At 36.3% G+C, this 15,795-nt stretch overlaps 1 protein-coding gene across 13 annotated transcripts in view; it reads left to right on the forward strand.

Annotated features, from left to right (window-relative positions):
* Window positions 1–15,795, forward strand: part of PARD3B (par-3 family cell polarity regulator beta) — a 1,282,024-nt gene that overhangs the window by 616,482 nt on the left and 649,747 nt on the right. The window lies entirely within an intron of this gene.

Raw genomic sequence — 15,795 nt, forward strand, 5'->3', positions numbered from 1 at the left:
TGTTTTTCTTAACAATGTTGTTATTATGTACGTTGCTCTCTTGGTTCTGATCACTTCATTTTTGCATCATTTCATACAAGCCTTTCCGGGATTCTCTGAAACCTTTCTTCATTTCTTATAGCACAGTACTGTTCTGTTCCATTTGTGTTGTGTCATACGCTGTTCAACCATGTCCCAGTTGATAACCTCTTTCCTACGTTTCCACTTTTTTTTGCCACTACAAAAAGAATGGCTATAAATATGTTTCTACATATGAGTCCTATGTCTTTTTTCATCTCTTTGGGAGTATAGACCTATAACTACTTAGTATGTAGATATCACTACCATTTAGGTCAAACAGTATGCAGAGCTGAATGATTTGGAGGGCATAATTCCAAATGTTTTTTCCAATTCAAGTGCATTAATATTTCTGTATCCCTGGAGCCCCTCAAAGATTTCTCCCCTTTTTTGAGGTCATTTGCCACTCTGATGGGTATGGTATAGAAGCTCAGAGCTGTTTAACATGTATTCCTCTAATTAGTAGTGATAGGAAGTATTTTTTTCCACATGAGTGATAGCTTGTATTTCTCCTCTTAAAATTGCCTTTTTAAATCCTTTGACCATTTATCTATTGGGAAATGAATTTTGTTCTTGTAAATTTGAATCACTTGTTTACATGTCTTTAAAATGAGGTTTTTATTAAAGAAATCTGATGGAAAGATTTTTTTCTCAATGAACTGTTTCCTTTTTATGAATAAGATTTCCATTTACTTATCTGCGTCCCCATTGCATCCACTCAATGCTACCGGAGAACAAAGTCTGTTGGAGTTTTTGCTTTTGTATCCTTAGCGCCCAGTAGAGACCCTAACCTATAAGGTGCTTAATCAATTTTTTTTTAAATCAAATTGCTCTTTTAGCAAGAGGAACAAAATCATCTCTAGTTCCAACTCTGCTACTATGACCTTGAACAACTTATTTGATTTTCCTGGGCCTTTGTGCTCTTATCTCTAACATGCCATACCTGATGAATGTTATAGAGAATGATATGAAAATATGATTCAAAAGAACTATACTAAGGCTAACTATTCTTAAAGACCAAGGGATATCAGGTTATTAGGTTGGTAGAAATCCAATCTTGGGTTTTCTGCCTCTGCCACTGGGTCCTGGCCTTTGGATTGCTGATGAAGTAAAGATTACCTCCTGGTCAAAGCATAAACTGTCTCTTTCCACTGTGGTGTAAACAAGTGAAAAAAAAACAAATACAACCCCCCTTAAAAAAACCAACCACATAAAAAGAAGAATGTGTGTATTTGGGTTCTTTGGAGAAAAGCTGCTATATAAATCCAAAGAAAGAAGCGCAGATCTTTAAAATACAAGCTGAAGGATTTGAAGCAAGTCTTTGATAGACTTGGCTGAGAGATCTTCCATAATGCTATGGGCCTTTGGAAAGGATTAACTTGGTAGGGAGGAAGGAGAGAATGTTGATCGGTGGGCACCCCAGGAGACACAGAGTTGTTGTGTATTTTGGGTTAACATTTAGTGGAAAGTCATAGCTTTTACTTTCTGACTGGGGAGATTTTGGGAGATGGTCTATGAAATTGAAGACTTTTTTTTAAACAACATGAACTCTAAAATAACCACTTGTGTTTCTGCTTTCAGAAATCTGACCAAAGAGTGAATGCAGAACAGAACATTTGAAAAGCTTAAAAGAATTTCCCCTCTAGAGGGAATTTTTTAACCATTCTGTACTTTAAAATAGATTTCTGATTTAGATGTAATATGTTTTAAAGTAGCTACTTTTGTGTGTGTGTGTGTGTTATACTTGTGGAAACAAAGTAATCGGCATGTGAGCTTGTCACCATAGAGCTTTTGATGTCTGATTAGATGATCACAGGGACATCTGGAGTGAGTTAGTTTTAAAGTTATTGGTGTGAGGCGCTACAGAAGCCAAAGCTATCTGACAGACTTTTAACCAATAAAAATTGCTACTTTTAGCAAATCTTTTTGCCTGCAACTGGCTGCAGATTTTCAGATTGACAGAGCTGGCATTCTCTTCCTGACTTTTCAGATTTTTCCATGCAAAATTCCCTGGCTTCGTTGTAAGGACGGGATAAATGACACAACCTTCACAACTCCAAGAGTCTGAAGGAAAGACTAAATTTGTTTGAAGTCAAAAAAAAATCAGTGGGCTTAATTCATTTAAAATGAATTGCTAACTTTTTCTACTACTTTTAATTCTAGTTGTTTCTTCTGTCATTCAGGTGGCAGTCTAAAAAGACATAACAGTAGTTATTGATAGTGCTTAGGTGAGGAACACAGAACTTGGGAGAATGGCAACCAAGTTAGTAAAGGACCTTGAGAACATGTCATATGAAGATCGACTGAAAAACTAAGACATGTTCCCCCACCATCTTCTCTCCAAGAACCTTACCATCCAAACCATACTTAACCCCTTCATGACAAGAAACTCCCACACTATTTTGATTGCTAATTATGTTAGGTTCCCACTACATCTAGAGTTGTCCCCAGCCACCCTTTACTCCACTGCCCAGCCATCTTCCAATTTTCACTTGTCTTCATCATGGATTCCCCCACTCCCATGCCTTTCCAAATTTGAATTATAATCACATCAACTTTGTTCTTCTTGGAAATAGTGTGCCAAGCTACTTCCCTGTGTAGTTTCACACAACATCCCCTATAATTTTCCAAACCAGAATACCCCTCCCTGGCCACTACTCCCCTGTTAGCATGCAGATTCTCTGAGGGCAGGAAATATATATATATATATTTTAAAAATCATGTATCCCCACGACGTTTTGCTTGGCACAAAGTAAGTGCTTTTCATTTTATTCATTCATGTTTAGAATGGAGAAGAGAAGATTCTGAGGGACCTGGTAGCTCTTTTCAATTATTTGAAGTTATCTTTTAGAAAAGGATTTGATTTACTCAATTAGCCTTGAAGGGCAGAACCCAGAGCAGTAGGTGGAAGTTATAAAAAAGTAAATGTGGTAGGGGGATGGGAAACTTTCTTATAATGGTCCCTTTCCAAAAGTAGAATGAGGTATCTCCACTCAAAAAGTGCTTTCCCTGTCTTTGGAGTTCTTCAAGCAGAGGTTGGATGACTAATAGTTTGGGATATTAGAGAGGAATTCATTTTGTGTATGGCTTGGATTAGAGAACCCTTCTGGCTCTATTATCCTATAGCAATGGTCACAGACTTACTAAAATATTTGACCTCCCACAATAAGTAGCATCAACAGTTGCCTTCATTTTATTTGTATAGTCTAATTAAAGTTAGGCATTATTTATTTATGCTGTCTAACTTGGTTTTGGAACTCTTGCTCCTAGAATTTTAGTAGAACTAGAGTATACATTATTATTGTGTAAATAATACATTATATACATAATACATTATATGACAACAACTTCCATAATCTATTATATATCTTGCTTTTGGTGGCAATGCACTGAATAAGCAAAGCTCAACTTGTGAATGGGTTGTGTTGCAAAAGTTCTTTGTTAGTTGTTTGGAACTGGAAATGCATTTTCTGATAGAAACAATTTTTTTCTATTCCAATGTTGTTTACAGATGAGAAACCTGAGGTTCAGTCAGGTTAAAAGATTTGTCAGATTTTATGTTGCTACTAAGTGAACCTTCTTTGTATATCCTCAAATTCTGGTGACTTTCATGATAGGGAATGATCCTTTCAGAATTTTAATATAATAAATAGGGTTAACTACTAACCAAGTTAAATAATAGTATTTTCCATTGTGAAGCACAAAAGTAAAGCACCTTAATTTGGTTATGCATTAGCTGAACCAAAACTCACAAAAGTTGTTGTAATTAAACACATTTTTATTTATAAAGAACATGTTTAGTTAGGGGAAATAGTAGCCGTCTTTCCCATTAACTTAAAGTAACTGCCAGAAATATTTTGCACTAACACAATTTTGTAGCACTCTGGTGACTACAAATTAAGGATACCTTTTTTTTTAAACATACGTCTCACATGTGTGGGATCCAAATGTGTGTCATCCTTCAAAGCAGGCACCTGGGGGAAACTGCACTTACATATTCCAACGATGCAACTCTGAGTGCTCAGAGAACTTCTGGAATTCCTCTTGGAATTGCCTGCTGGGCTTCTAATGAAACAAACAGACAAGAAAACCAATCTAGTTCCTGTAGGTCTTGTCACACTTCTACCACCCCTCCCCCCAACCCTTTTATTTTAATTTAATTTTTAACCAAAATGGTAATATCCAACTGGATCATCAACTTCATTTCTTAAACATGGTGCTTAATAACATTGTCACCATGTAAGGGTTTTCAAAAGCCTGTGACAGTTTCTTATATATATGAAGTGCATAAAGAACCCAGGTGTTATTCCAAACTTATTCACTGCCTTTTTTAAAAATCAGTGATTTTCCAATAATTCCGTCTGTCATTTTGTAAGAAGATTGTCTTCTGTCGTCTTCAGTAGATTCCAGAAGCTGATTTTTTTTAAGCTTCAATACAGCACGTCACTGACTTTGTGTACTTAACAAATGTTAACAGTAGTTAACAGGATAATGAATGTTGGTAATTAATGGTTCTTTATAATTACTAATTACTATAATACAAGTTTTATGGAAGAAACAGAAACATATTTGAAATGAATAAATATGCTTACAAAAAAAGAGAGAGATCTAGTTCCTTTCTCAGTTTACTTATTGGCAAGACAAATGTAGGTGCAATATCAGAAATTCAATTATGATAAGTTATTGCCAGTGATGTGCACTGATAGGAATGGAAAATCTCTGTATTGTTTGGAGACAGAACTGAGTCTGTGAACTGTCCAGCATGATGCAGGGTAGCCACCCATAGGAGGCCTGCTGTTGTCTGGAGCTTGACCACATGGGGTGGGAGTGGGGAAACAGGGAGGAATGGCTCTGTCTCCCAAGCTGCCAGCCATTATCATGGTTATTTATTAGCAGCATTGTGCCAGAAGGGTGCTTTATATTAGGTTGAACACTATCTAGGAAGCAGGGAACACAAAGCCCTGCCCTGAAGGGCTTGTAGAAACACAGGAGACTAAGGAAACAGCATTGTGGATGGTGAGTCAGGCAATTCAGTGTGGAAAATGAGCCGTCTAACTAGAAAACTTGTAATTAACTGGGGCAGGGTTCCCAACATAAAATGTGAGAGTAGGAGACAGGAGCTGGGCAGTGGAGCCACAAAACCAGACTGGTGGGGCAAGAAAGAAAGGAGACTGAGAGCATATGTTTTTAAATCAAAGTCTGAGATTTAAAATACAAGTGTATTAAGAACTTCTGTCTATTTCTTATAAATGAGCATGGAAAACTTTCTTTTATTTAAAAAAAAAAGAAATCTTGAGATTTATTATGGGTAGTATTGAAATTCCGACAGCAAATATATATAGCACTGGCTTTTCTCTACTGATACAAAATACTCTTAAAGGCCTTCTCTTCCCCATAAACCTCTAAATTTTTTAGACATAGACAAGAGATTGTTAAGAAACAGGGCAATTTCCAAAGTATTCCAACATCCCATTCACAGGAAGCATACTTTTGGGGAAGGTTTTTCACAGGCAGTTTATGTATAAATGTGGATTAAAGATAACTGATTTTTCAAAGGGGAATGAATAATAGTTTTCCTATCTCCTGTATTAACCTTTAGGTTTTAAACAGAGCTTGATTTAGTTAATCTGTTCTTAGTGTATATATACAACATAAAAAAAGAAAGAAAGAAAATGAGGCCGATTTCCAAGTCTGTGGGTATTTATGTCGTTAGCTGCTTTTATAATTCATTTCAAACTCATTTTAGTCACTTTCCATCTTCTTTTAGTGTAAACATGTTAGCACAGTGTGGGGGCGGTGGGAGGAGGGGAGGGATTTTAAGAGACCTGTTCAGGCATTTTCCTGTCCAACTTTTATTTCTCGGTGAATTTAGTGGTTCAGTTTCAGCCCCTATCTATCTAGTCAGTGATATTCAGAGATCCACAATGTATAATTTGGCTCAATTAGTAGTATGTTTTGGAGAGGGTGAGCATCAAACCTGAAATCTGGGTCCCTACAGAGATGATTATTTCAAGGGAAAACTCTAGTTATCTTGAATTGCTGCATTTTACATCATATATGGATAAGCCAAAGACTGGAAAAATTAAGGCTGGCAGACAGTAAGTACCTTATGCTCTACACACAAATTTAGAGAAGATTCTGATTTTGGAACCAGTATGTGTTTTTTGCATATTCATGAATTATTTACATAAAATCTCAAGTAGAATAAAAATTCTTCCCATGTTTCTTTTTATCTGTTTCTCTTTTCTTTTCAGTTCTTATTCTTGAAATGATGAAATTTGAAAATATTTCATATCTATTTTGTATATAACTAAACCCAGGTGATAAAAAGTTTTTAAAAGAAATTCTGTGGGTAGAATGTTTTTCTCTACCAGGTCTAGTTTAAGAGATTGACTTTGTCATGCATTCTATGTTTTTCAAAACATATTGGGTGGGTCGCAAAGTTTTCTTTTATTGGAATTGTTGTTTGGTCATGTCCAGTTCTTCTGACCCCATCTGGCTTTGGTTTTGTTTCTTTGTTTGTTTTGCTTTTGTCAAAGTTACCTGGAGTGGTTTGCTATTTCCTTCTCCAGCTCATTTGATAGACTCAGTTAGTATTTGAGGATGGAATTGAACCTGTGTCGTCCTGATTATAGACCAGGCTCCTACCACTTACCAATTGACTGACTCGGTTACTAAACTTTCACACCTTAATTCTGCCATGTGATCAATTTTGAGGTAATATTATCCTTTCTTAAATGAAATACTTAATTGTTATACAATTAAAAACTCACTGTTTCCCAAATGCCTTTGATTTTAGGTCTGTTGACCTAATATTTATTTACAACTTAATTGAGATGAATCCAATTCCATGTATGAAGAATTCAAGAAATTGGTATATGACATGACAGAATTGTTTAGCATCAACTTCATGTAGATCTTTGAGAAGAATGATTCTATCCAGGGCATTCTTTGGCTATTTTGAGCATTTTTCTGATTCTATTCCAATATATTCTTGGCCTTCAGACTTAGCTTCAAACAGGAACCATGGATCATTTGTAAGGTAGCCCCTAAATTCTAGCATGCTGTGGTCTTTTGAATCTGATATAAGAGTATAGTTCTCAGCATAGAAGAGCTCTTAGCAAAACCCTTTCTAGTACACTTGATTTTGGTTCATTGGAAAAAATTATTGAATGAGGAGTAGATAGACCTAGATTCTCATTCTAGTAGTACCTATAGCTTGAAGAAACAGTGCAGTGGAAGAGAACACTGGACTTGGAGTTAAAAGACCCAGTCTCAAGTTTGAAATTCAGCTCTTAGTGGTTGTATCATCTGGGGCAACTCAGAACCTCAGTTTCTCCATCTGTTAAAATGTGAGGAAGATGGATTATATGATGTCTAAAATCCCTTTTAGTACAAACATTCTATTGAGCTGTGTGATTTTTAGTTAGGCTTTTAACCTCTCCCTTACCACTATTTCCTCTTCTATAAAGTGAGTCTGTTGCATCGGAAAATTTCTAATGTTTCTCTACCACTTATGCTGCTCTGATTCTATATCATGTTGACATGAAACTATAAAGAAAATTTAAATTAGCAATGTGGTATGAAGACAAGACAGGTAAATGCCATTGATCTCATCACTCAGTATTTTAGCTCTGTTTGTTTTTTTTTCACCTGTGATAGTGTCTGTTTCACTGAGACTTGAGAACAGCAGAGTAATTCAGTCCAGAAGTAAGAGAAAAATGCTTGGTAAATTGGTAAACAGGATTTTTTTTTTAAAATTGAGCTTTGGGCAGGGGCAAAATGGAGCCATTCCAGTGATTTCATTAGTGTTGGTCTTTTATCACACATGCAGATATGTAGCTGTTCTGTAACCTACTCTGAGAGAGTTACTTGGAGCACTGGACTTTAATAACCAGAGCCACACAGCCAGTAAGAGTCAGAGGCTGGACTTGAGGCTAGCTCTTACTGACTCTAAGATGGACACTATCCATCCCCTGCCCTCTGCTGCCTTTCTGGTAAATAGATTAGAATCACATTAAGAGCTGTGAAAAGAAAGTAAGCCTGGATCAAGTATCTGCACTGCTAGTGGTTTCTCTTGCTTCTTGCTAGTACCTATGGATTTCAGTTCTCTAAGTCAGTCAGTCAGTCAACAAACATTTATTAAGCTATGAATAAAACACCCTTGAGGAAGATAAGATGGCTAAGGAGGGTCAAAAGGGGAGACAGATCCTACTATGATCTATTTTCCAAAGCTGCAGGAGGCATTTCCCCATTGAAATTCCCAATGAGTAGCAAGAGGCATTTTGGAATGATTCAAGGCATTTGGAGAGATAATTTACTCTGGAGTAGACATTCCAAAGGTCCAGATTATTTGAAGGGAAACAGAGTTCAAGTGAAAGCCAGAATATCTGGGGGTGGGAGGAGAGATGACCAATGTAAGAAATAAATCTAGTGGACAATAAACAGGTATCAACAGTAATAATGATAACAAACCAAAAAAAAATACATCTAAAGAAAATCTTTGGATATTCACAATGATCAATCTAGAGAAAAAATGAGAGTTGGGTTGGGGGAAGAAACCATGTTGGAAAACATAGCAGTTCTTGTAACTTTTTGACACATGGGATTCTGAATTCATTACATGAGGAGGACCACTTTGATTCCATTTACAGAGCAAAGTTGATATTAGTACAATTGGAAATGATTTTTTCCAATTACACATGCTCTCCTGGGGTCCATGCTTCTATCAATACATCTACCCTTACTTGCCTTAATCCTCAAAAACTTGTTTCTCCTTGTCATTGAAGGTGCTTTTATTCCACTTCTTTTCATTCAACTTGGTTAGTTCTCTAGGCATTTAAATATTTTTATTTTGTTCAGACCTCTGATTTCTTGGTCTGGGAGACCCTGAGCATGGAATTCAATGCAGATTAGCAACTATTCTGCAATTTGACATCTTGGAGAGTTGTCTCTGGACACTGAGAAGTTAACACATAGCCATTGTGTGACAGGGACTGGACTTGACCTCACATTTTCTGAATCAGAGACACACTCTAATATTCTAGCCACTACCCCATATCACTCCTAATTTAACTGTTAAAGTAAAATAGAAACATAAAATGTTAGAACCCTGGAGATAATTTTATCTGACCTCAATTTACAGATAAAAAAAAGGTGAAGCATAAAGAAATTATAGGATTTTGGATTTAGAATTAGAAGGCACCTTCTAGGCCATTGAGTATAACATCCTCATTTTATAGATACCTAGGAAAACTAATTTACACAGACCTTAGGTGACTTGCCTAGTAAGTAAGATCAAAGAGGCAACATTGTTTTACAGAAAGAATGCTGGTTTTGGGATCAGAGGTCTTGAATTCAAACTAGCCCTGCCACTTACTATCTGAGATTTGAGGTAAGTCATTCAACCTCTTTGGCCTCAGTTCATCATCTGTAAAATGTGTTCTACTTAATTTCTCACCATCCAAACAGAATTTTCCTTGATCCAGACTCTATGCTGAAATTTCTCCATCACACTGGTGAATACTTTTGACAAACATACATTAACTAATATGTTTTATGACTTACCTGGTGATGTCATTGAACAGGGTTTTTTTATATCTTTCATGGAATCTTGAATGATCTTGATGTATGAGTGGGAAATAATCATCATAAAAGAGCTTTGAAGATAGCATTTTGTTCTAAGGTAGCATTCTGAGCAGTTTTTTAAATCATCAAACAATAAGTACAATTGGAAATTATATTATCTACATCTTTTGTTCAGTTGTGAGATGTTAAAGATGTGGTGCATTGTTGATTATCATTTTCAAAAGCCTGCCTATGTTATACTAACACTGGCATTTAAGGATATCCTCAATTACTTTACAGAAAACTCTCAGAAAAATTTTGTATAGATAAGAGAGTAGGCATGTAGGTCAATAGTTGTTCATGCTTTTGCATTTATCACTTTTTATAAGCATTCAGTTCCAATATATTTTTCATACTTTTGATACCTTCCCCTCCTTTGTGAATGAGTCCCCTAATTCCTTCACAACTTTTTTTTTTTCAGAATGGATCTCCTCTTTATATTTGTTCTAATTAGTCTGCTTTTACCATCTTTGTTTTCTGTAGGGCCATTTCCATTTCCCTAGTAAATACCTCAGAGACTATGAGTATGAGGTTAGAGTGCAAGTATAGACATTCTACTATACTTAATGGAGTAAACTATTTAATAATTTTTGCAAATCTTTTCCATTTTTGTTCTGTTTATAGTCCTTTTTCTATTTTTATCCTTGAGTGTCTTCAGGAAGACTGTTTAGTTCAATATCTTGCCAACTTTTCTTTAGACTGAATTTACTCTCCATGGCTTTGCTCTCCTTTATGAGACATTACTGCTCACAATCATCTATCATGCTTCTTTGTAAGACTTCACAAATTACTTTCTATTCTAACCCAGTGTTGCCTTTGGCAGTCATCTCTTTCCATTTGGCAAGTGATTCACATGTACTAAAGAGCTTCCTGGATTCTTTTGGTCTTGCAACAATTAATTTACATCAATTGAACTTCTGGATCAGATTATCATATAACAAAGAGTAAAAAAAAGGGAGTAAACAGTTCAGCACAGTAATGAACACATCAACCAACATCATATGCAATAAGTAGAGTATCCAGGCTCTGCAAAGTAGGAAAGGAAGTACATCCTCATACCTCTTATTTGGGACTAAGGTTGATCATTAAATTTCACAGCATTTAATTTCTATTTTTTGTTCTTTGAATTTTAATTGTTGTAATAATAGTGTATATTGTTATCTTGTTTGGGCTGTTTGATTTTGAATCAGTACATATATATCTTCCTTTCTTTTTGTTTTGTTCATTATTTCTTATAGCCCAGTAATATGCCTTTCCACACATGTACCACAGTGTGTTAGGCTCTTCTCCAATCTATGAGTCCTTTTATTCCTGGTGTTAACCATATTACCAAATCTCAGAATTTGAAACAAAGAAAATAGTAAAAAGTAAGAGGTTGTTTTGTTTTACTCATTCCTTATTAAGGTTACTACATCAGCTGAATCAGAGTCAGAATGATTGAGAAAAGTTTTCTTAGGATCAGGAATAGATTCAGGGAGGTAGACCTTTGGTTTCACTGGTGTAGAGAAGTCAGGTGAGAAATCTCTACCAGTGTAGACCAACAGCTCATCAGTAGCTTAGATTTCAAGCACTGAGGTACCAAGAAGTCAAATAATTTGGTCATGGTTAAGCAGCCAGTTTGTAACTTGAACTCGAATTTTATTGAGTCTTCTATCGAGAGAGAGAGAGAGAGAGAGAGAGAGAGAGAGAGAGGGAAGGGAGGGAAGGGAGGGAAGGAAGGAGGGAGCATGTGTATATAGAGCAATGGAAAACATTTTGTAGTCAAAACTTCAGTTCAAATCCCAAGCCCACTACTTATTAATTGTGTGACCTTCAGTACATCAAATTACCTGAGTTTGTTTCCTGATTTATACAGTGGAGATAAACTATCTGCTTCCTAGGGTTGTTGTGAAGGTCAAATAATATAATGTAAAATTATTTTTGAACTGCAGAGTTCTGTATAAATATTAGCTATTATTAGTGGTAGCAATATATTAACGAGTTATGTCAGGTCAGCTTAAGGTCAGATTTTATCATCCCAATGGGAACTTGCTGAATTTTAGCTTTCTTCCCTTTAAGATAAACGTCCCATTTTATTGTCCCTTTAAAAAAATATCACAACTTTTAAATGGCTTGTGAAATGTTACAGTTAATTTGTTTTTCACAACTGCAGTGTGTGTATTAGTTTAAAAAAAAATAAAACATTCCCATCACTTCACTCCATACTCAGCATGTGTTAGATAAATTAGAAGTTGTTCTTTCACAGTGTTTCTCATATTCCCAAAGAAATCTCATAGGTTGACTTTTTACTGCCTAAACTAATCACATATAGTATGGGTGTTTAGAGTCTCCTGGATTAGCAAGTAGAAGATATGAGTTCTGATCATTGTTCTGATGCTTACCCATAGGCCTCTATTTCCTCCTTTGTAAAATAAAGGTGTTAACACAAGGTTGGTGTATAAAAATGCTTCAAGAGTCTAACACTCTTGAGTCTATTGATTGATCAGCATGATATCATGGAGTGGAATCTGGACTTTGAATCAAGAAGACCTCGGTTCATACCTCACCCCGAGAATTTACTAGTTGTATGACCATTGGCAAATTGTCTAACCTCCCTTGGTTTTCCTAGCTATAAAATGAAGGTTTTTGACTCTCTGGTTTCCAAGGTCCCTTCCAGCTCTAAATCCATGATATTATGATGAATTTCATTAAGAGTCAAATGAATCTTCTTCTATAACCTTGAGTTTATAAATCATTTCCCTTTTTGGAGGGGGCCTCAGTTTCCCCTTCAATAAAATAAAGAAATTAGACTGTGATCACAGATGACCATTCCAGCTATAACATAATATTTTGAGGGTTTGGCAGGGAGGAATGAGGGAGGATAGACAAGATTTAAGGCTGTTTTTTGACTCACTTGACAAAAAAAACAAATCTGCTTGTTTGTTATAAGGGATATAATTACCCACATGTCTGTGGAATCCAAATATAAAGAACCTACTGTAACAGTAGGCACCCCAACATACATAAGGGGCCTGCTATCACAGGTTCTTAGATCTGCATTCATAAAAGGAAAGGCAACTTTTGAAGGGTTAACAATCACTTTAATCAAGTGCATGTATCATTCACCAAATTCAGGGGAGTCAGCACCCTGAACTTCAAAGAAAATACAAAGAAATCAAAAGATCCACAGACATGGCTTCCTCTGCCTGAATTCAATGGACATTTGAACCCCAACTGTCTGACCATAGTTACCAGAGGGGGCAGCACTGACATCTGAGTTTTCAAAGCCAGGGAGCTCCTTAAAGTGTGTTCCCAGAGTCCTCTTCTGACACTCAAACATTCTTACAAAAACTAAGCCCCAAAGTAAAACCTCAACTCAGAGGATTTATACACTTTTAAAGGCAGAGGGCATAACCCTCTGACTCATTGCCTCAATAGAAAAAACAAAAGGTACTTGGGACCCACCTACAAAATAACTCCCTTAATCAAGCTTCCCACAAAGGGCAGGCCCATCAATGTGTGGGAAAGATCTTTTTTAATCATAGTATTCAATCAGAGGCACTTTTAGTAAAACCAGAACAGCAAAAGATCCTAATCTGATTGCCATCACACCTCCTAACTTTAGTTCTTAATTATCAGGAATTGAGTTAAAATAGGAAGTTATCAAATGACTTACTTCCTCTCGGAGAATGGAATAGGAGATAGGTCCTTCATATCCTCTGCAGGTATATAGTGGTATCACATGGCACATGGTTACTTTACTAAAGTACATGATAACCTGCTGGTTTGAAATATTATCAGGAAGTTGCCCAAGTACTCAAGGACTGAAAAAAAAAAAAACCAGTGTGTCATAGTAGATAGAGTACTGAACATGGAGTTGGGAATACCAGGTTCAAATCTCCACCTCTGGAACTTATTAGCTGTGTCACTGATCTTAGGCAAGTCCCTTGAACTCTCTGGCCCCAGATTCCTAATCTGTAAAATAAGGGTGGTTATACTAGATGATGTACTGATGCTTCTGAATCTGTCATAGGAACTGATACAGTGAAAAGAGTATCACTACCTGTGTAAGTGCTACTGTACCTCATAAATGTTGTAGGATTAGATTTGACCTAACTTTAGAATGTGTTTTCATTATCTGTAAAAGGGGACAAGGGTGAAAGAGAGAGGTGAAAAAATACAGACTAGATAATCTTTCAGTTTCCTTCCAGCTTTCAAATCTATGTACCTGTTGCATTAAGCCACTTTCTACTGTGCTGTGTGTGTCTGTGTGTGTGTTTGCTTTTGAAACAATTTCCCTTTCCCTTGTCTTTTCACACTCAAATGTGACATTTGGAAATCAATTTTTCTTCTTATTTGTAGTTTTCCTCTTGATTCACATGTAATCCTGACAATTCCAGAAATATTTCCTCAGTTTTATTTGGAGCTCTCCTACGTCATTGGTTCTCTAAATGGCACTCCCTCCTAATTAGCAACAAGTGACCCTTAGAAAGACCATGGCATTGTTTAACGCTCACCAGTTTTCCATCATTTCCACAGGTACACTTGTGCATCATCTCTATGAAAATAAGTTTTGTTCGTTGATGATATGATTAAACAACAAACTGGCCTAGGCTTGAGGTGACATTACTACATTGTCAAGCATAAAGAATATTATGAGACATTTTCTTCTTTTTCCCCTCATTTGTAATCTAGATTTTATATAACCAGTCCTTTGTGGAAATTTGTTGTTTTTCCCACACAGCATCATTCTTACATATACTCCTTTCTTCTAAACACAGGTTTTCATCTCCTCTCACCTGCACTGTTAACGTTAGCTTTCCAGTCGGTCTCTTTGCCTCAAATCCTTGCTACAATCCACCTTCCACAATAAACTCCAATGACTCCCTGTTACTTCTGGGATCAAAAATGAAATACTCTGTTTGACATTTAAAGCCCCTTACAAACCGTTTCCTTCCTACTTTTTCAGTTTTCCTATACTTCTCTCCATGCTCTCCATGATCCAATTACACTAGCCTACTCAATTTTCTGCATTAATGACATTTCCTGAAATCCATGCCTTTGCGTTGGCTGTCCCCCATGGCCAGAATGCTCTCCCTTCTCACATCTTACTTCCTAACTTTCCTGGCTTCCTTCAAGACTCTGCTCAAATCTCACTTTCCTTAGGAGGCCTTCCCCATTCCTATACCTGGGACTTTCCCTCTGAGATCATCTTCCACTTATCCTGTATATATCTTGCATATATATACAGGTACTTGAACATTATTTCCTCCATTAGAATATGAGTCTCCTGAGGGCAGGGAACCTTTTTTTTTTCCATTCTTTGTATTCCTGGGTACTTTGCACAGTACCTGGCACATAGTGAGGATTTAATAAATACCTTGATGAACTGACTTGGATTGTCTAGAAACTTGCCTCCTGTTTTGTCTCTTGTGGTGTTTGTCAATAGAAGAAGAAATCTTACTTTGAAATCAGTCAAGATGCCTAACCATTATCAGCCTCTATAAAGAAGTCTTGAGTGTGCTAAAAGTACACCACACTCACAACACTGAAATGCAGCTGCTTGTGTTACCAAGTTTTGGTTTTGATGTATCACCCTGGGCAAGTCACTTACTTTTTGTTTGTCTCAGTTTCTTCAACTTTGAAAGGGGGACCATAATTGCACCTGCTTCATAGAGTTTTTATAAGGATCAAATGTGATATCTGTAAACTGCTTAGCACAATAGTAGGTGCTTAACAAATGCTCATTCCCTTCCTTTTCTTGCCCCTCCCTCATCCTCTCTGGTATTAGTGTGCAGAAATAAGAAATTTCTTGCTATTACAGTATTTTTAAAAATTTATTTTATTTTTAATTTATGGAACAAAACAAGCATTTCCATAACATAGTACAATAAAAATGATGATTGCACATGAAACTGAAAATCTGCTATGTACCACTTGATAATCCTTTCAAATATACAACAGAATTATCACATAAATTTCTTTCTTTTTTCTTTTTCTTCCTTCCCTGGCCCAGAGATGGCTACCATTAGACAAATGTGTGTGTGTGTGTGTGTGTGTGTGTGTGTGTGTAAAATTATTCTATACATACTTCTTTTTATCAGTTCTTTCTCTGGATGGAGATAGCATTTT

This window comes from Notamacropus eugenii, chromosome 6, assembly GCF_028372415.1.
Source record: "Notamacropus eugenii isolate mMacEug1 chromosome 6, mMacEug1.pri_v2, whole genome shotgun sequence".
Classification (NCBI taxonomy): Eukaryota; Metazoa; Chordata; class Mammalia; order Diprotodontia; family Macropodidae; genus Notamacropus; species Notamacropus eugenii.